The sequence below is a fragment of the Lepidochelys kempii genome, chromosome 1 (genome assembly GCF_965140265.1).
Source record: "Lepidochelys kempii isolate rLepKem1 chromosome 1, rLepKem1.hap2, whole genome shotgun sequence".
Classification (NCBI taxonomy): Eukaryota; Metazoa; Chordata; order Testudines; family Cheloniidae; genus Lepidochelys; species Lepidochelys kempii.
Window position 1 is genome coordinate 71,513,942 of NC_133256.1, and position 22,461 is coordinate 71,536,402.

Consider the following 22,461-nt stretch of genomic DNA (forward strand, 5'->3'; position numbering starts at 1 on the left):
GTTGGTTCATGAAAATTTGTGAGATTTCAATGTTTTTTTTTCCAATTTGGTATGGGTTATTTTTTTTTTAATTTGGGGAGGGGTTAATCTCAAAAACTTCACAGGTCAGGAAAAGTTTAATACCTAGCTGTTTGTTATTCCAGGTGTCACCAACTGACACAGTTGCATATTCCAAGTTAGTTTTCATGACATGAAAGCCAATATTTAGCAGTGGGGAGATATTTTGTGTAATGTTATTAGTGTTGCTATGTTAGATTTTGTGTAGAGGGTGCTCAAGGAGAGTTTGCCATCTATCTTGGTCTCTGACTAGTGACCATTCTTGCAGTGGAGTTGCTCTCTGAGGACCAGGCTTTCGTATTGGGCTGAAACTTCTGGAAGAATGGATTGCCTTGCATGTTGTTCGGCCATCTCTGTTCCATGACTGGTGCATGTCTGTAAATAAAATAATTTACACTTGGAATACACCCAGACACTATGGCACCTATTTCTCCTCCACTGGGAAGCCAAGCTGAACATCTCCTACTGATCAGAAGAGGGGCAACAATATATATCTGATGACTGATGAGAATGCTATAAGTAAAAGTTGAAATGGCCTTACTCTTCTTATAGGTACATATATGGATGAAAATCCCACTTGTCTTCCTGGAAAGGAAAGTGTTTTTTACAGGAACTTAATATTACTCAATGAATTAATCCTGCAGGGCAGGCAGTTCCCTAAAAGACAGCAGGAGCATGAAGGTTCCAGGACTATATACAACTGCTAGTATATCACCAAGCCTGCAGTCACACAACTTTGGACTGGGGATCCTAGGAGTCAGATCTCACATATCACAGAATCATAGAATATCAGGGTTGGAAGGGACCCCTGAAGGTCATCTAGTCCAACCCCCTGCTCGAAGCAGGACCAATTCCCAGTTAAATCATCCCAGCCAGGGCTTTGTCAAGCCTGACCTTAAAAACTTCTAAGGAAGGAGATTCTACCACCTCCCTAGGTAACGCATTCCAGTGTTTCACCACCCTCTTAGTGAAAAAGTTTTTCCTAATATCCAATCTAAACCTCCCCCACTGCAACTTGAGACCATTACTCCTTGTTCTGTCATCTGCTACCATTGAGAATAGTCTAGAGCCATCCTCTTTGGAACCCCCTTTCAGGTAGTTGAAAGCAGCTATCAAATCCCCCCTCATTCTTCTCTTCTGCAGGCTAAACAATCCCAGCTCCCTCAGCCTCTCCTCATAAGTCATGTGTTCCAGACCCCTAATCATTTTTGTTGCCCTTCGCTGGACTCTCTCCAATTTATCCACATCCTTCTTGTAGTGTGGGGCCCAAAACTGGACACAGTACTCCAGATGAGGCCTCACCAATGTCGAATAGAGGGGAACGATCACGTCCCTCGATCTGCTCACTATGCCCCTACTTATACATCCCAAAATGCCATTGGCCTTCTTGGCAACAAGGGCACACTGCTGACTCATATCCAGCTTCTCGTCCACTGTCACCCCTAGGTCCTTCTCTGCAGAACTGCTGCCTAGCCATTCGGTCCCTAGTCTGTAGCGGTGCATTGGATTCTTCCATCCTAAGTGCAGGACCCTGCACTTATCCTTATTGAACCTCATCAGATTTCTTTTGGCCCAATCCTCCAATTTGTCTAGGTCCTTCTGTATCCTATCCCTCCCCTCCAGCGTATCTACCACTCCTCCCAGTTTAGTATCATCCGCAAATTTGCTGAGAGTGCAATCCACACCATCCTCCAGATCATTTATGAAGATATTGAACAAAACCGGCCCCAGGACCGACCCTTGGGGCACTCCACTTGACACCGGCTGCCAACTAGACATGGAGCCATTGATCACTACCCGTTGAGCCCGACAATCTAGCCAGCTTTCTACCCACTTTATAGTGCATTCATCCAGCCCATACTTCCTTAACTTGCTGACAAGAATACTGTGGGAGACTGTGTCAAAAGCTTTGCTAAAGTCAGGAAACAATACATCCACTGCTTTCCCTGCATCCACAGAACCAGTAATCTCATCATAGAAGGCAATTAGATTAGTCAGGCATGACCTTCCCTTGGTGAATCCATGCTGGCTGTTCCTGATCACTTTCCTCTCATGCAAGTGCTTCAGGATTGATTCTTTGAGGACCTGCTCCATGATTTTTCCAGGAACTGAGGTGAGGCTGACTGGCCTGTAGTTCCCAGGATCCTCCTTCTTCCCTTTTTTAAAGATTGGTACTACATTAGCCTTTTTCCAGTCATCCGGGACTTCCCAGGTTCACCACGAGTTTTCAAAGATAATGGCCAATGGCTCTGCAATCACAGCCGCCAATTCCTTCAGCACTCTCGGATGCAACTCGTCCGGCCCCATGGACTTGTGCACGTCCAGCTTTTCTAAATAGTCCCTAACCACCTCTATCTCCACAGAGGGCTGGCCATCTCTTCCCCGTTTTGTGATGCCCAGCGCAGCAGTCTGGGAGCTGACCTTGTTAGTGAAGACAGAGGCAAAAAAAGCATTGAGTACATTAGCTTTTTCCACATCCTCTGTCACTAGGTTGCCTCCCTCATTCAGTAAGGGGCCCACACTTTCCTTGGCTTTCTTCTTGTTGCCAACATACCTGAAGAAACCCTTCTTGTTACTCTTGACATCTCTCGCTAGCTGCAGCTCCAGGTGCGATTTGGCCCTCCTGATATCATTCCTACATGCCCGAGCAATATTTTTATACTCTTCCCTGGTCATATGTCCAACCTTACACGTCTTATAAGCTTCTTTTTTATGTTTAAGATCCGCTAGGATTTCACCATTAAGCCAAGCTGGTCGCCTGCCATATTTACTATTCTTTCGACTCATTGGGATGGTTTGTCCCTGTAACCTCAACAGGGATTCCTTGAAATACAGCCAGCTCTCCTGGACTCCTTTCCCCTTCAAGTTAGTCCCCCAGGGGATCATGGCCATCCGTTCCCTGAGTGAGTCGAAGTCTGCTTTCCTGAAATCTCTTGGTCATGATGCGTTCAAGGACATGAAGGTACTACAAGAAGTGGTGCCAAAATGTAGTCAGTAGTTTTTATCCCTAAGTATTTACTGAACCAATGTCCTGTCATGGTGCTGAATAATTCTAGAAGTGTCTTTTGGATGACATACAAAGTGGAAGCCCTGACCACTTGTGATTATTAGGGATCCCATAGCACTTTCACCCCCACCCCCAAGAACAAGGGCATTAGATGTGATGTCCTGGTCAAAAATCTCATTTGAGTAGCTGTGGTCTGTTTATGTAAACTTCCCCAAAACTTTCAACTAGATATGATCTATTTCTTCTCCTCTTTCCCTTCTGTGAAGCACTAGTGTGCCCTTATAAATAGATGCTACATTTCATCCTAGAAGTGGCTGTATTAACATGGTGACTAAAGTGATTCCTTTATATTTGAAGAGAGCATGTGGATACTTTAGGATGTGTGGGAACCAGAATTTCTGGCCTGCAGAAAATGTTGCATTTCAGAATATTTTTTTCATCATGAACAAAACAGAAATGATAAATCTTCTGTAGAACAGACATTTTTGAAAAGTGCCGACTGGTTCAGTGAGAGGGAGCTGGGCATCCTGCCAACCAGCTGCGGAGCAGGTCACCTGAGGAGCCAGCCAGTCTGGGGAGTTTTAGTTCCTTGGCAGCCCTCCTGGTGTGCTGTGGGGAAGCTAGGGATCTCTGGGAGCTTTGGCAACCCAGCAGCCAGCTAAGTGGGGTGCAGTATAATAGCTTCCCCAAGGGGAAGCTTCACATGTGGCCAATGTCTGCTGACCTGGTTTCCATTCAACATATTCTTGTGAAACGTTTCAATACCTTAGGTTCAAAGTCCTTTTATATGTGTGGGAGATATTTTATATGTATTAACACAATTCTTCATAGACTTACAGCATAAAAGGTGTCCCATAAAGTGAGATACTCTATACATATACAGAGATGGGTATAAACCCAAACTTCAGATCTTAACACCAATGAAGTCTGGTTGCTTCAACTCTTTTTTGATTCTCCCACAATGCAAAGGGGCTACAAAGAAGTCCTAAGCAGGCAGCTACAAATTCCATTGGCATGAGGAAGAACTCATGCAACTGGTCTGATGTCATCACCTCAAATACCCCACCAGCACAGGGAGATATCAGGGGAGAAGGGTGATAGGATGTAGATAGAGTATGATGCACTCTGGCAATCCCCAGCCAGTATAATGGCTTCTAGGGGTCCTTTCCAAGTTGGTATAATTTAGAACAGTTCCAAGACTATTCTGAGTTACTCCAAATGATCTAACTCCTAACAGCCTCAGAGATAGAAGGAGTGCAAAAGTAAAGGAAAGCCAACCCTGCAACAGCAGTGGGTGGTGTCTTGGCTCAACTGAAAACCTGGACCTCAATATTTATTGCTACAATGAGTTGGAGTAATTCAGGATACCTAATAAAACATTCTGAGGCAGAACACGAAGTCCGTACAGAATAATGCTCCTTAAATTAATTTTTAAGGATAAATTGGCAAAAAAATTCTTGTGAACATTTTTATTTTCATAAAGTCTACATAAGACACAAGAGACAAATAGTTTTTAAAGTGTTATTACTTGGAATTGCTGCTCTCTCCTTATTTTGACATATATGGAGCATGCAATTATTCACCAAGGTCACTTTCCACAGAAGAAAAGGACAGTGTCCAAAAGGTAGCATTTAGGCAGTGAATATGCTATGACAATTTAATCAGTGAGAAAACCCCAATGTCAAGAACCACCTTATTTCTGGGCTGACAAAGACTGACACCTCATCAGACCCTAGTACAATTGTCTACAAACCCCTACAAAGATCAGAATCCCATTGCAGTAGAAAAGGAGGTGGGGGTTCAAACATATTATAGGCATAGAAGTTGGGACAACCTCTCCTTTAGAGGCCAAATTTATAATTAGCTTGGGAAACACAGAGTATCATTCTGTAAATGTTGATGTGCAGCTATGGCCTGATGTCCAGAGAGACTGTGGCTTCCTCTCTCCTAATTTGGGAGATCTAGAAAAAGAAATGAGAATCTCAGACCATATACACAAATAAATTTCTAACCCTTTTCCTTACCAAAAAAAGACGTAAAAATGTGAACAGAGTGTGCAGCTGTGGCATCAGTACACTTCCCAGTCACCACGGCCTGCTTAAGAAGTAGTGTTGGGATACTGCAGGGACGTGCTGGCTGCCGCTTCCCAAAGTTCTCTTTGGCCGGGAACAGCAAACCGCAGCCGCTGGGAGCTGCGGGGGACTGTGCCTGCAGACGGTCAATGTAAACAAAATATCTCATGACCCACCAGCAGATTACCCTGATGAGCACATGCTGAAGGTTACTGACCCCGGTCTAGGAATTAGGTGTTGCAATGCTGAGCAGAGAGATATTAATTCTATAGCCCAGTGTTTAGAGCACTCACATCGGAGGTAGCAGACATGGGATTAAGTTCCTGCTGCGAATCAGACAGAGTATGTCTCCAACATCCCAAGTGAGTGCCCTGGCAACTGGGCTATTGGGCATTCTAGGACACATATGGAAAGGGTGTGCAGGAGAGAGATTGTTTCAGCTGCTAGGACATGGGCTACACCAGGTCAGCTGCTTGTGCATACCAGCCCACCTTCCCCAAAAAGCCTCGTCCTGGGCTGTCTTTTGTGGGGGTTAGGCATGCTTTGAGCACACCCACCAGATCGGGCCCTGCAGGCAAGATAGGAAGGAGAATTTCTCTTTGAGGATCCCATCAGGGTTGAGGTAAGAGCTATGGTATCAAGAAGGTCAGAGGCATTAGAATTTTGCCAGCTTTGCACATATGCACTGGCATAAACATTGACACCTAGGGGACTTTACTGGCAGAAAATTAGTCACCTACATGGTAAGGCAGCATCTGATAACTGGTTTTGTGAATGTCAGTACTTAAGGACCTAAAGAAGCAGTTAGGTGCCTAAGTCCCTTTGAAAATCTAGCCCTAAGTGTCTAGGCACTTTTCTAAATCCTACTAGGGACTTATCTGCACCTGAGTACTTTTATGGTCCATATGTAGACCTTCCCTTTCCTCAGGGAGATCTAGTCAGACTCTTCTCACAGAGTGGTTCATTGGTCTGTTGACTGAACTTCCTTTCCAGTCCCCAGGAGAGTGCTCTATCTGACGGACTGGCTGCTGAGTCCAGATCTATGAATCCAATTTCCTTTAAACATATATGTTCCACTGATCACAGTAGTGCACTTTGAGCCGTATCTCCTCACTATATCATGGTTCCTTCCTGATTATTAACTAAAGGTGGAGGGAGGACACTTTCTGAAGTCTTTTAGCAGGCTTGCAGCTCATTCAAGTCTGTCTTCAACACTGTCCTGGTTAGTACACACAAACATACTGATAGTAACTGAGGCAAATTAACTACTATGGCTAAAAACTTTTACTGATTTTTGGTTATTCATTGTCCTCTCATATCCTCCTAGGGCTGGGGTGTATGCACAAGAAAAACCACAAAGCAATATGTCCCTTGATTTTTTGGGAAAATTTCAGATTAATTCACAGACAGGGGCAACATTACCCAGGCTATCTTATTGTTCTGGTAAGATAATGTGTACATAATACTAATCACATTCATTTGAAATGAACAGAGTTAATCAGGCATGTTTTGAAATTGATGAAAAAGGTGAGGTGGATTATAATTTTTTTAGTCTTTTTTTAATGAGCTGTAAAAATGAATAAACTTTAAAAATGCATATTTGCTGACTTTGCTATCTGCCGATTATTTTATAGATTATTTAAATTCGTTCACAACTAAATTATAAAACCTGTACATAAGCACCAAGACTAAAAGGATTTTATGGATACAAGCATTCAAAATAACAGCATTCGTATGTACATGTTATGATAGAGTAATCAAATGTCACACTTAGAGGTATCATATAATGGCCTCAGGTGTCGGGAAGGAATATTTTCTCCCCTCTGCACACCCACCCAACCCCATGTGAAGCGTGGGGCAACTAGCTGGTTCACTATGGGGTTCACTATCCTGATTTCCTGAAGTCATTGCCAGAGACAAAATAATGGACTTAATGGACAACCTAGGATACGGAAAACTATGTCTTTGAAAGACCATGATTCTATCTATACCATAGATTTTTTCCCACAGTCATACATTCTTATTTTGGCTTTTTCTATTCTGCTCTCTGATTTTCCTACATCAATTAGTTCCTCTAAATCATGGTGTTTGGATACTGCAAGACATTTGGGGTCAGATTCTTATGTGGCATAGTCAGGGTAGCCCATTTGACACAATGGAGTTATGCTGACATAAATGGCTGTCTGTTACTGACATATGATTAGCTTTTAATTAGCCAAATATGGTCCAGATTCTCCTTTCATTTAAACTATTCTTACACTGGTGTAAATCCAAAGACATCCAGTGTGTTATTCCTAATTTAAACCACCATAAATGAGTGGGAGAAACAGACCTTATCTTTATATTTTAGCTCTTCTTTGTATGGACACAGTCTTCCCTATTAAAACAAAGCCTTTCCGTACTGAAGTGGAAGCCATGACAGTAACTGGTATATTTAAGTGTGATCTTTCCTAACAAAGATCTATTATTCTTCAGCATTGTTGTTGCTAGCAAGGTGCTAATATAGCTTGGATGCTTTATGTTACTTTAGTGATGCTAATCAGCTGTAAACCCCTTTTAACTTAATCCACATTTACAGCTGATCAGCATCACCAGGATGGCATAAAGGAGCCAGAGGGGACTCGTAATCATTTTTAAAATCTACACATCTGGACCAGATCCTCAGCTGGTGTAAACCAGCATAACTGTACTAAAATCAGGAGCTGGAGATCTGATCCATTTTTATTAGAAAGCATATGCATGAAAAATATTTGAGTTCTGTCTAAAATACAGTTGTGTGACAAAGCATAAAAAATTAATTTCAGCATAATTATGTGATTTTTACTTATGAACTGAATATCCCCAAGTGATTCCAGTATCTCTTCATTCACTTTGCTAACAAACCTCTCAAAATAGTTTACAAGTTTGGTAGCCTTTATCAACAGGATCTAATATTCCAATAGAGTTCATGAAAAATAAGCTCCCTGTAGTTTTTCACAGAAAAAGTACATGAATTTTAATCTGTCTGATTCATCCCCAGTTGATGGGATTTGCCTGTAATATTTATATCTACAAGGATTCAAATATTACGGTTGCACATGTGATGAATGAAGAATCCAAATAAATATAAATTTATGTGCAAAATAAATGTAAATTATGTTCTTCCTTGCTAGCAAAGCAATGGATTGTTTTTATGCATTTATTGTATTCTAAGTGAGAGTGTAACTTGTGCTAATATTAATAGTAGCAGAACATGACTTTAGATGGTCCTAAAACATACGTGACATTTGTGTGTGCGTGCAAGTGTGACTAAAAGAAAAGGAGTGGATATGGCTATCATGTTGGGGAAGGCAATTTTGATTTTAGCTGATTTACTTATGAACATAAACAGTTACTTAACTTCAGAATTACTTTTGGTTGAACTATTTCTGACAGCCTCATAATTTTTGATTGATATATAAAGCTTCAGAGGCAAATTGATTAGGATCTGTATTTAGGATTCAGAGTTCCATGATCCACAATTGAAGAATTAGACTAAGTTTACCACTTTGAGTTAAGACTTTGATTTATCATGATTTGATTTAAATTTCTTTTCACATCCTATGTTAAATTCTTTCATTTACACTTTGAAAATCCTACCATACCCATCTTTATTTTACCCGAAGAGTAAATTATGTTTTGATTCATAAAACTTAAAAAAAATGTAGAAATTACAGGTATAGCATATTGTCTTATTAGAAACTTAATACATTTTTACTAATCAGGGTAAAAATACAGGGTGAAAGTCAATGGGAATTTTGCTATTGACTTCAATTAGGTTAGGATTTCACCTATTATTTTTAGCTTTCCTTTTCATTACTGCAGTGCTGGAAAAGGTAGATTGTCTTGACTGACTAAGCCATATTTTTACTGGACAAAAAGGAAAGAGAAAAAAGTTATAACAGAGGAGAAATAATAATGACATACAGGGAACAAAAGCAGGAACCTGAAGATCACACCCACGTGTTTCTCAGGATTTAGCTAAACCCAATGGAGGTGGCAATGTTATTTAGTTCCCTTTGCTTGCCTAGTCTGGTCTGGACATGTTTTGGGAAACCAAAAGCTCAGTGGGGTGCTAGTATATACTGTGAGATGGTAAAGCTTGCTTCCTCAAGATGTTCAGTCCGTAAGATGAACTTAAGCAAGTTGCCACGTATGTCCAGAAAGGGGTAGCCTTTTTGTCCCATCAAAACTACCCAAACCATATATCTGGCAACTACATTTAGGAATTCCTTTCTTTCCTTAGGTCATTATGTCAGTTTGTCGCTTTAAACAATAGCTTTGAAGATCACTGATCACCGTGGTTTTGGTGGGCTTTTTTAGCTTAAACACATCTAATTTGTACCAGTCTATCTTCAAATGTTGAGGATTGTTAAGAATTTTTTTTATATACCAAGCCAAGTTGCCCTTTGTTCATTTTTTCCCTAATTTTGAACAACTCAGGATATAGGCCTTCTGAGCAATGGGATTTTGGGGACCATTGTGACTCTAAGAAACGTAAGAATCATGTGTGGCTAAGTCTGTGGCTTTAGGTTATTGGTGCTGCTTCTAACTTTCCAGTCAAGTCAAATTCATACTTCTAGTGCCCTTGAAACTTATACAAAATGGCTTCTCATATTACCTTTTGGGTGCATCACTTAGTTCCATCTTCATTGTGTACTACCTTTCTTTACTTAGGAAGAGCCTGAGAGGGACTCAGTAGTGGAGGGGCTTGGGTTTTTACTTTCTCTCCAGTTTCATTTTAAATAGATGATTATGAACATACCCTGCCTTTCTTCTTTCCTTTGGCCCAATCCACAAAGGGACTTAGGTGCCTAAGTCCTATCTTTAGGTGCCACTGAGAGCTCCAAAACAACCACGCGGCTGCCACCTAACCTTCAAGGTGCCTAAACTTACTCTGTGTCTAAGTTTTTGCAGTAAAAGTTCCTTAGGTAGCTAAGTTCTTGCATGTGACCAGATGCACTGCTGTCTCACAGTAGGTGTCCAGACAACTATCTCCCACCTAAGCCCAAGTGTTCTTCCACCTAAGTCATGTGCAGGTCCCGATCTGGGAGGCATATTCAGAGATCACTTAACTCCAAACAAAACAGCAAGGGGAACAGGGAGAGGAGAAAAGGAGGCCCTTCCTTATAAACTTTAGCCCAGTAGTTAGGGATGTGGGATATTCTGATGTGGGTCTTCCTCAGTTTCTCCTATTGAAGTTGTTCCACTTTAATTAATTAATTTAATAATGTTATATTAATTGGTCCAGAAAAGGAGTCAGAATTCTTCTACGGCCCAGTGAGAGCACTCAGCTGAGATACCAGTTCCCTGTTCAAATCCCTTTTCCTCATCCCAGCAGAAGAGAGACTTGAACCAGGAGTATTCCACATCACAGGTGAATACAGTAACCACTGATTTAAAAGTTAAAAGGGAGGAACTCATCACCTCCTCAGTGGTTTTGTGTGAAATTAGGCAGCCTCTGAGCAGGCCTACCAAACAAGGTCTGCATGCAAGTTAGGCAGAGGAGAGGCGCTCTTCCTCTATTTCATGGATCATAAGCAGAGATGGGTGCCTCCCTGACTTAGAGGATCTCCCATTGGCAAGATTAGGTACAGTAGCTCCCTGATAGTGTGCTGGCATTGTGGATTGCATTCTAAGGTCCCTATATCTCCCCATTCATTATAGAAGAAGTGTAAGCACCTAACTAAGACTTTGTAGATCACAGTGTTGTTCCTGTGATTTTCTATGGGCCTAAAAGTTAGGCCATGTGACACGCAGTATCTGAACACTTGAGACCCTTGTGGATCGGGCCTAATTCTTGTTTGTTTGTTTTTAAGCCTCTTTACATAAACACGCATAAGCATGTGCCTGTGCACATGCCCATAGACACACTGAAAAACAGTTCTCCTGTAACAGTCCTCTGAACTCTTTTCCTCCATCAACACAACTGATAAATTCTTAGGAACTTGTTTCTAAAGAAACTAAAGAAAACTAGAAATGATGTAGCTTATTTTGGAAACGTTTTACTTATTTCTGTGGATCTTTTCAAAAGTGACATGCATTTAGGAAGTTAAATTCAGAATCTGTGTAAAAGGAATAGCCAAACACAAAAGGCAAGGTACTCAGACAACATACCATCCTGAGATACATCAGCATATAAGCAAACCCCATACCTTCAGCCTTCCACAGAGCCCCCCCCCCACTTATTTTACAGCATAGCTGAAAATCAACAAATGAATATCTGAAAATCAACAAATGACAGGTTTTTTATTTTCTCCCACTATCGCTTTTTAAATCTAACTCTAAATATCAGGTTTAGTATGTAAATAACACATTGAGTTTACAGTATATTTTGACTTTCAGCCCCAACATTCTGCTTAACTACTAAAGTTTTTGTTGTTGTTGTTGCTAGGTATGACAATTTTTCGCTTGTAACTGTGCTTTATATTCATAGTGGAAAAGGAGCAAGAGGGCTGTTTTCATCTTGTTGCAAAAACAAGTGAGAAAATCCAATTTTGCCAGTTTCAGTTCAATTACAAATCTTTTTTTTTCAGAGCCTAGCTCATGACCATTACCTTGTTTTCCTTGTTTCCTTGTTTGTTTTGTCAGCTCTAAGCAAATCCAGAAAATGTAAATTTGCTAAAGCAGGTTATGAATCCACAATACAATTTAATTGCACAATGTGTCAATTATACACATCTCACAAAGCACAGTGGTTACAACAGCAGAGGATGTTGTCAAAGGTAGCAATAGGAAGGTGAGTACAATAAATAAGAAGTGTGAAGAGTTGGTAATTGCAAGTACCTATGTGGAAAACTGTCTAAGAACTTACCGATTAGAGAAGCTGTAGGAAGTTTTCAGCTGTGTTTTAGAAAAGATCATCCACCAATAGACGAGAGGTAGCTTGAACTTGCAGAGTGCAAGAGAATTAAAACTGGGGGTGGGGAGTAGATGGAGAAATGGAGGTAGATAAAGGCATGGCTATGAAAGGCCTCAAAAATCAACAACATCATTAGTAACAGATATGAAAGAGGATGTGAATAAGTCTGATGTGACTTTACCCACAGTGGGAAGGAGTAGAAGGAAAGAAGAAACATTAAGGGGGGAAAGGAGAGGAAATAAAGGAGGAAAAAACACATCATTTGGAAAACAAAAAGAGTAATGGAGGAAGTCTGAGGTCTGAGAACACAGCACATTTTGAAGCACACACAATACTATTTCTAATTATTGTCTGTTGCTCAAGTACAAGAGTGATAATCACCTTAGAAATATATTAGACTGATAGGTAAGTGCAGAGCCAGGAGTCATATAGACATGTTTTGATATGACACGTGCTCGAGCTCCAGAATGTTCAGAACACTGAAACAGCCCTCTCAGAGATAGTGTATGAACAGAGAAGCACAAAAGTACAGAAATATGGTCTGAAGTGGCAAATGCATGAATGAGCAAATTAGCAGAATGAGCGTCTGTCAAGGTCCCTTCCCCACTCTGAACTGTAGGGTACAGATGTGGGGACCTGCATGAAAGACTCCCTAAGCTTATTCTTACCAGCTTAGATTAAACGGTGCCACCACCAAAGTGTTACACAATGAACAAGGGAAATGCCCACTTGGAAACGTCTCCCCTGCAAAGTATCCCCCCCAAGCACCACACCCGCTTTCCTGGGGAAGGCTTGATAAAAATCCTCACCAATTTGCGTAGGTGAACACAGACCCAAACCCTTGAATCTAAAAGAACAATTTTAATTGAAGTAAAAGTAAAAGAATCACCTCTGTAAAATCAGGATGGTAAATACCTTACAGGGTAATCAGATTCAAAACACAGAGAATCCCTCTAGGCAAAACCTTAAGTTATAAAAAGACACAAAAAAAGGAATATACATCCCATTTAGCACAACTTATTTTATCAGCCATTTAACCAAAACAGAATCTAATGCATATCTAACTAGATTGCTTACTAACTCTTTACAGGAGTTCTGACCTGCATTCCTGCTCTGGTCCCAGCAAAAGCATCACACAGACAGAGAAGACCCTTCCCCCCCACTTCAGCTTTGAAAGTATCTTGGCTCATCATTGGTCATTCTGGTCAGGTGCCAGTGAGGTTATCTTAGCTTCTTAACCCTTTACAGGTGAAAGGGTTTTTCCTCTGGCCAGGAGGAATTTAAATTCCCTTTACAGTTATGACAGCGTCAAAGTAGGGATAAAGGAGGAGGACTTGTGGCACCTTAGAGTCTAACAAATACATTTGTTAGTCTCTAAGGTGCCTGTCATGGGTGTGAAGGGAAGGGTAGACACCTTTGGGGTCCCTCCTGGCCGGAGGAAAAACCCTTTCACCTGTAAAGGGTTAAGAAGCTAGGATAACCTCACTGGCACCTCACCAAAATGACCAATGAGGTGACAAGATACTTTCAAAAGCTGGGGGGAGGGAGAAACAAAGCCTCTCTCTCTGTCTGTGTGATACTTTTGCCGGGGACAGAACAGGAATGAAGTCTTAGAACTTAATAAGTAATCTAGCTAGATATGTGTTAGATTCTGTTTTCTTTAAATGGCTGAGAAAATAAGCTGTGCTGAATGGAATGGATATTCCTGTTTTTGTGTCTTTTTATAACTTAAAGTTTTGCTTAGAGGGATTCTCTATGTTTTGAATCTAATTACCCTGCAAGGTATTTACCATCCTGATTTTACATAGGTGATTCTTTTTACTTTTTCTTCTACTAAAATTCTTCTTTTAAGAAATGGAATGTTTTTTCATTGTTCTTAAGATCCAAGGGTTTGGGTCTGTGTTCACCTATGCAAATTGGTGAGGATTTTTATCAAACCTTCCCCAGGAAAGGGGGGGTAAGATTTTGGAGGATTTTGGGGGGAAAGACGTTTCCAAACTAACTCTTTCCCAGTAACCGGTGTTAGACATTTGGTGGTGGCAGCAAAAGTCCAAGGGCAAAAGGTAAAATAGTTTGTACCTTGGGTAAGTTTTAACCTAAGTAGGTAAATGTAAGCTTAGGAGGTTTTCATGCAGGTCCCCACATCTGAACCCTAGCGTTCAGAGTGGGGAAGGAACCTTGACAGTGCCACAAGTCCTCCTTTTCTTTTTGCGGATATAGACTAACATGGCTGCTACTCTGAAACCTGTCATTAAAGTAGGGATAGTCATGAGCTATGCTGCAACAGCGAGACCAGTGAACAGATTGTTTTGCCCAAGTACTGTACTGCCAGAAAAGTAAAAAAGAGTTATACAGTTAAACTAGCACTAGCCACATAATACAGATAAAGAGTTTTGCTTTTGTTATGGTTTTCTAAATGTCCAAGAGGTAAACTCAATTTACAAACAATCAGTCCCTGTGCTTCTCTCAAAGCTCCTGTATGACTTCTCATAAGGGAATCTCATGCATTCCAGCTTTCTTAAAATATGGCTCTGTGACTGACAAAGTAATTTCTCCCTTCCTCCTCCAGTCCAGGAGACTGATGCCCTGCTTGTTCTCCCTGATTTCTTGAAATATGAAGGTCACATGTAAATAACTAGGGCTCACTCAACCACTGTAAAGATACCTTTTCATACCAAAATGTGGCTTTGTAGTAGGCAGACTTGCAAACTGTATCTATGTGAAGTGGAAAGGAGATCTTAGAGTCTATAATATTTCCGCAATTAAAGAGTGGAGAGGTAAAAGAGGTCAGAATTGAGAAGGGAGATGGAGGAGTTAGAGGCATAACTGAGGGGAAAGAAAAAGAAGCAAATCATTTGGGTTTAGGTGGGAAATAAGAGTGCCACCCAAAAACACATTTAAAAAAAACACTATTTGGAAGTCTTTTATTGTTTCCTAACAGGGCCATCTATACAATCCCTTACTTATCAGTCAGGGATCTGTATTCTTTGGAAGTGCAAGCTCCAGACATTAATGTAAATTCTAAGTTGGACTAATCATCAGCAGGAGATAAGAGAAGTCATTCTCAAGCACATAACCATATCACAAAAGTCTTAGGTCAAGCAGAAGTCAAGTCCATATCTTTACTGGTGACAGGTACAGCTGTAACCATAGCAACAACAAGAATCACAGGAGGAACATGAGAATTGTACTTGTCACTTTCTTCCTGGCTCCCCTCACCCTTTATGCCTGCTTTCAGGAAATGCCTGTATTTTTAGGAGCAGATGACTGCCTTATCAGGGTTTAGTAAACAGCTAAAGGTAACTAATTTGTCTTTGGAGATACATGTGTAGGTGATTTAATGTAATGCCAAGTAGTTAAAGGACAAATGTAGTTTACAACAGTGCTAAAAGAGTTCCCTTTCATTAGCTGCCCCAGCATACTAATAATCTCTAGACAATACTTCTAACAGGGCTGTGCATTTGGGTTCCAGAAAAATTCAAATATCTAGATAACAGGATAACCCTGAGTATCCTGGTGTTTGTATTTTGCATTTTCATGGGCTCGGGGGCTAAAATAATGTAAATTTCGCTCTTTCATAAAATTTTCATTATTCAGCGGCTGGAATACCTTGAGAAGACCAGACTTCATTCTTTACCCTTATGATTATTTATCTGGGCTATTAAAAATGACAATAAAAGGAAGTGAAAAACAAATTCAAATAATCAACTCAAACACCTGAAACAAAATATAACTACTAGCCCCTACAGACCCTATTCCTGCAGAGTTGGACTGATGGCGACTAACTGCAGCCTCTTTCTGCCCAAAACCATTAGAAGACAGCACACTCCATTTTCACACTCACACACACACAAAAATAGCAGTGATCAGATGGCTAACAGAGAACATGAGTATAAACAGGGTAGGATCTGAAGCTTCAATAGGAAAAGAACATGTTAAGAATTACTTAAACAAATTATATGTCTTCAAGAAGACAAGGCCTGATGAAATATATCCTAGGATACTTAAGGAACTGGCTGAAGAGATCTCAGAGCCATTAGCAATTATCTTTGAGAAGTTGTGAAGAACTGGAGAGATACTTGAATACTGAAAAGGGGCAAATATAGTACCTCTTTATAAAAAGGGGAATTAAAAATAAGTCAGAGAACTATACACCAGTCAGCTTAACGTTGGTACCTGAAAAGCTAATGGAGCATATAATCAAACAATTAACTTGTAAGCACCTAGAAGAAAATAAGGAAATAAGTAACAGTCAGCATGGGATTTATCAAGAAGAAATCACATCAGACCAACAAAATATCCGTCTTTTACAATGTAACAAGCCTTGTGGATAAGGGGGAAGCAGTAGATGTCATATATCTCAACTTTAGTAAGTCTTTTGATACAGTCTCACATGACCTTCTCATAAACAACCAAAGAAATATAGCCTAGATCAGCTGTTCTCAAAGCCGGTCCGCCGCTTGTTTAGAGAAAGCCCCTGGCGGGCTGGAACGGTTTGTTTACCTGTCGCATCTGCAGGTTCGACCAATCATGGCTCCCACTGGCCACAGTTTGCCGCTCCAGGCCAATGGGGGCTGCGGGAAGTGATGCAGGCCAAGGGACATGCTGGCCGCCCTTCCTGCAGCCCCGATTGGCCTGGAGCAGCAAACCACAGCCAGTGGGAGCCGCAATCGGCCGAACCTGCGGACGCAGCAGGTAAACAAAGCGGCGGACCGGCTTTGAGAACCACTGGCCTAGACGAACCTACTATAAGGTGGGTGCACAACTGACTGGAAAACCATACTCAGAGAGTAGTTATCAATGACTCACAATTGAGCTGGAAGGGCATATTGAGTGGAGTTCCACAAGGATCTATCCTGGGTCTGCTTCTATTGGATATCATCATAAATGATTTGAATAATGGCACAGAGAGTACACTTACAAAGTTTGTGGATGTTACCAAGCAGGGAGGAGTTGCAAGCATGTTGGAGGACAAGATTAAAATAAAAAATGATCCTGACAAACTGAAGTAATGGTCTGAAGTAAATAGGATGAAATTCAATAAGAACTAATGCAAAGTACTAAACTGAGGAAGGAATAATCAACTGCACAAATACAAAATGGGAAATGACTTTGTAGGAAGAAGCACTGCAGAAAAGGATTCGGTGTTTATATTGGATCACAAACTATATATGGATCAACAATGTAATACTGTTGCAAAAGAAAGTGAACAACATTCTGTGATGTATTACAAGGAGTGTTGTAAGCAAGACATGAGAAGTAATACTTTCACTCTACTCAGCACTGACAAGGCCTCAACTGGAGTATTTTGTCCAGTTCTGGGCACCACATTTCAGGAAAGACAGACAAATTTGAGAAAGCTCAGAAGAGCACAATCAAAATGATAAAATTTCTAGAAGACACAATCATGAGGGAAGATTGAAAAGATTGGGTTTGTTCAGTCTGCAGAAGAGAAGACTGGAGGGATATGATAACAGTTTTCAAGTACATAAAAGGTTGTTATAAAGAAGAGGGCCCTTAAGCACTGAGGACAGGACAAGAAGTAATGGGCTTAAAGTTCAGCAAGTGAAGTTTAGGTTAGACATTAGGAAAAACTTGCTAACTGTAACTTTGTTAAGCACTGAAACAAATTACCTAGGGAGGTAAAGGAATCTCCATAATTGGAGGTTTTTAAGAACAGATTAGACCAAGGGTTCTCAAACTTATTTAATCGTTCACCCCCTTTTTTGTGTCTGTAGTTATTTGCCTCCCCATCACTAAGTAGCTATACTACCATCGAGGCAGAGTGGTAAGCAGCTCTGAAGGCAGCACCACGCAAGGAGCAATCCAGAAGTAAGGGTGGCAATGTGAAAAGGGATATTCGTCAGTATCACTTTTCACAGCAGACAGTGTCCCATCGCCACCCCTACTCCTGCACTGCTGCTGCCACACCAGAGCGGAAAGCTGGAGCCCAAGGATTGACAGCTGGAGCTCCGCTGCCACCTCTCGGGAAGGAATTGAGGGGGGTAGAAGGAGAGCGTGAGCCCCAGATGACAGGACTTCAGCTGTCAGCCCCAGGCAGGGGGCTCTGGCCTTCCCCCTAGCTTCCCGGTGTGCCTGGTCCTTCTGCATGAGCCTCGCCACCGAGGCCTGACAGCGAGAACTCTTAAAAAAAAAAAAAAAGCGCACAGCTCATGCCTCCCTTGACACATTCCCACGCCTCCCTTGGGAGGTACACCCCATAATTTGAGAACCACTGGATTAGACATACACCTGTCAGGGATGGTCTAGGTAATACTTTATCCTGCCTTATTGCGGGGGACTGGAATCAGTGCACAGGATCTATAGTGCTCCCTTCCAGTCCTACATTTCTATGATTCTATACTTAATCCAGTTTCTGGACTACCTATACAGATGAACATCTGCATGAATTTCAAATAGAATTTGATTCTCTATTTCCTTTCATACTTGGAATACTTTTGATCACTCCAGAATACTTTTGATCACCGCATCCTTTGGCTTGAAGTGGTTACCATTATATACAGGGTTACAGTTTGATTCAATGGCTTTCAACACCCCTACAATAAAAATTGTTCCAGCACCCTTGGTGCAGTCTACTGTTTAGGAAAATGCATCAGCCAGTATGAATGCAGCAACAACTTGCTCATGGATTTTTACATTAGAAAGTATTCTCAGAAAGGAAATGTTTGTCAGGATATTGAGATTATCTCTTTCTTATCTGTACAGCCACCAGAGATGGGCAATAGGCACATCTACCAATTTCTTAGTAGTAGCATACTGTAGTGTCATCAGTCCTATGTTACAGCCTTAACATATGGTCATAATTACCTTCTGTCTTCTAGTAGTAATGTAGTCATTCCATGCTCATGTTCCTTCATGGTACAGTCCGTCTTCTGGAGTATCCGCATGAAACAAGAAGGATTGAATAATGATTGCTGGCTAGTATGTGCTATTGTGATAAATAAAGGGGCGGGGAGGGGGGAGGCAGGGAGAGAACAGCTCCCTTTGATGGACACCCAGCCAGCCAGTTAGCTGTAAATTCCCTCTTGGTAGCTGTTCTTTACTTGTTTTACCTGTAAGAGATTAAAAAGTCCCCCAGGTAAAAAAAAACAAATGTGGGCACCTGACCAAAAGAATTAATGGGAAGGTAGAACTTTTTGAAATTGGGAAAGAAACTTTTCCTTTGTCTGTTGTTCTCTGGGCTGGAGGGACAGAGCAGCCTTGCTATAAGCAGCTGAAGCCAGGTATGATCATGTCTCATGAGATCATGACTAGAACTACTTATCTGAACTCCAAATGTGTAAATAGATCAGAATGTTTAGCTAGACGCAATTAGGGTTATTTCTTTTATTTCTTATTGGCTTGTGGGCTCCTCTGTGCATACCCCAGATGTTTTTGTTTGCTTGTAATCTTTAAGCAGAACCCCCAAGAAAGCTATTTTGGGTGCTTGATTTCATAGAATCATAGAATATCAGGGTTGGAAGGGACCTCAGGAGGTCATCTAGTCCAACCCCCGGCTCAAAGCAGGACCAATCCCCAATTAAATCATCCCAGCCAGGGCTTTGTCAAGCCTGACCTTAAAAACTTCTAAGGAAGGAGATTCTACCACCTCCCTAGGTAATGCATTCCAGTGTTTCACCACCCTCCTAGTGAAAAAGTTTTTCCTAATATCCAACCTAAACCTCCCCCACTGCAACTTGAGACCATTATTCCTTGTCCTGTCCTCTTCTACCACTGAGAATATTCTAGAACCATCCTCTCTGGAACCACCTCTCAGGTAGTTGAAAGCAGCTATCAAATCCCCCCTCATTCTTCTCTTCTGCAGACTAAACAATCCCAGTTCCCTCAGCCTCTCCTCATAAGTCATGTGTTCCAGACCCCTAATCATTTGTGTTGCCCTTCGCTGGACTCTCTCCAATTTATCCACATCCTTCTTGTAGTGTGGGGCCCAAAACTGGACACAATACTCCAGATGAGGCCTCACCAATGTTGAATAGAGAGGGACGATCACATCCCTCGATCTGCTCACTATGCCCCTACTTATACATCCCAAAATGCCATTGGCCTTCTTGGCAACAAGGGTACACTGCTGACTCATATCCAGCTTCTCATCCACTGTCACCCCTAGGTCCTTTTCCACAGAACTGCTGCCTAGCCATTCGGTCCCTAGTCTGTAGCTGTGCATTGGGTTCTTCCATCCTAAGTGCAGGACCCTGCACTTATCCTCATTGAACCTCATCAGATTTCTTTTGGCCCAATCCTCCAATTTGGCTAGGTCCCTCTGTATCCTATCCCTGCCCTCCAGCGTATCTACCACTCCTCCCAGTTTAGTATCAACCGCAAATTTGCTGAGAGTGCAATCCACACCATCCTCCAGATCATTTATGAAGATATTGAACAAAACCGGCCCCAGGACCGACCCCTGGGGCACTCCACTTGACACCGGCTGCCAACTAGACATGGAGCCATTGATCACTACCCGTTGAGCCTGACAATCTAGCCAACTTTCTACCCACCTTATAGTGCATTCATCCAGCCCATACTTCTTTAACTTGCTGACAAGAATACTGTGGGAGACCGTGTCAAAAGCTTTGCTAAAGTCAAGAAACAATACATCCACTGCTTTCCCTTCATCCACAGAACCAGTAATCTCATCATAGAAGGCGATTAGATTAGTCAGGCATGACCTTCCCTTGGTGAATCCATGCTGACTGTTCCTGATCACTTTCCTCTCATGTAAGTGCTTCAGGATTGATTCCTTGAGGACCTGCTCCATGATTTTTCCGGGGACTGAGGTGAGGCTGACTGGCCTGTAGTTCCCAGGATCCTCCTTCTTCCCTTTTTTAAAGATTGGCACTACATTAGCCTTTTTCCAGTCATCTGGGACTTCCCCCGTTTGCCACGAGTTTTCAAAGATAATGGCCAATGGCTCTGCAATCACAGCTGCCAATTCCTTTAGCACTCTCGGATGCAACTTGTCCGGCCCCATGGACTTGTGCACGTCCAGTTTTTCTAAATAGTCCCTAACCACCTCTTTCTCCACAGAGGGCTGGCCATCTACTCCCCATGTTGTGATGCCCAGCGCAGCAGTCTGGGAGCTGACCTTGTTAGTGAAGACAGAGGCAAAAAAAGCATTGAGTACATTAGCTTTTTCCACATCCTCTGTCACTAGGTTGCCTCCCTCATTCAGTAAGGGGCCCACACTTTCCTTGGCTTTCTTCTTGTTGCCAACTTACCTGAAGAAACCTGTTACTCTTGACATCTCTTGCTAGCTGCAGCTCCAGGTGCGATTTGGCCCTCCTGATTTCATTCCTACATGCCCGAGTAATATTTTTATACTCTTCCCTGGTCATATGTCCAACCTTCCACTTCTTGTAAGCTTCTTTTTTATGTTTAAGATCCGCTAGGATTTCACCAGTAAGCCAAGCTGGTCGCCTGCCATATTTACTATTCTTTCGACTCATCAGGATGGTTTGTCCCTGTAACCTCAACAGGGATTCCTTGAAATACAGCCAGCTCTCCTGGACTCCTTTCCCCTTCATGTTAGTCCCCCAGGGGATCTTACCCATCCGTTCCCTGAGGGAGTCGAAATCTGCTTTCCTGAAGTCCAGGGTCCGTATCCTGCTGCTTACCTTTCTTCCCTGTGTCAGGATCCTGAACTCAACCAACTCATGGTCACTGCCTCCCAGATTCCCATCCACTTTTGCTTCCCCCACTAATTCTTCCCGGTTTGTGAGCAGCAGGTCAAGAAAAGCTCCCCCCAAGTTGGCTCTTCTAGCACTTGCACCAGGAAATTGTCCCCTACCTTTCCAAAAACTTCCTGGATTGTCTATGCACTGCTGTATTGCTCTCCCAGCAGATATCAGGAAAATTAAAGTCACCCATGAGAACCAGGGCGTGCAATCTAGTAGCTTCTGCGAGTTGCCGGAAGAAAGCCTCATCCACCTCATCCCCCTGGTCCGGTGGTCTATAGCAGACTCCCACCACTACATCACTCTTGTTGCTCACACTTCTAAACTTAATCCAGAGACACTCAGGTTTTTCTGCAGTTTCGTACCGGAGCTCTGAGCAGTCATACTGCTCCCTTACATACAATGCTACTCCCCCACCTTTTCTGCCCTGCCTGTGCTTCCTGAACAGTTTATAACCATTTTTGGAATTGCTCTTTTAAAATCTTGCAAAAGCCTAAATTCCAGATGTATTTTCTTTTTGTTTTTAATAAAGTTTACCTTTTTTAAGAACAGGGTTGGATTTTTGGTGTCCTAAGAGGTTTGTACATGCTGTTTGATTAGCTGGTAGCCACAGATAATTTCCTTTGTTTCCTTTCTCAGCTCTTCTCTGGAGAGGGGGCAGGAGGTGAAAGGGCTTGAGGGTACCACAGAGGGAAGAATTCCCAAGTGCTCCTTCCTGGGTTCAAAGGGGGTTTTGTTGCATTTGGGTGGTAG

The 22,461-nt window shown here is 42.0% G+C and overlaps 1 long non-coding RNA gene across 1 annotated transcript in view; it reads right to left on the reverse strand.

Annotated features, from left to right (window-relative positions):
• Positions 1–4,641: 4,641 nt before the first annotated feature.
• Positions 4,642–22,461, reverse strand: part of LOC140903689 (uncharacterized) — a 43,231-nt gene continuing 25,411 nt past the window's right edge. The window contains exon 3 of the long non-coding RNA XR_012156332.1: positions 4,642–5,025. This is a non-coding gene — a long non-coding RNA (uncharacterized lncRNA). The remainder of the gene's footprint in view (positions 5,026–22,461) is intronic.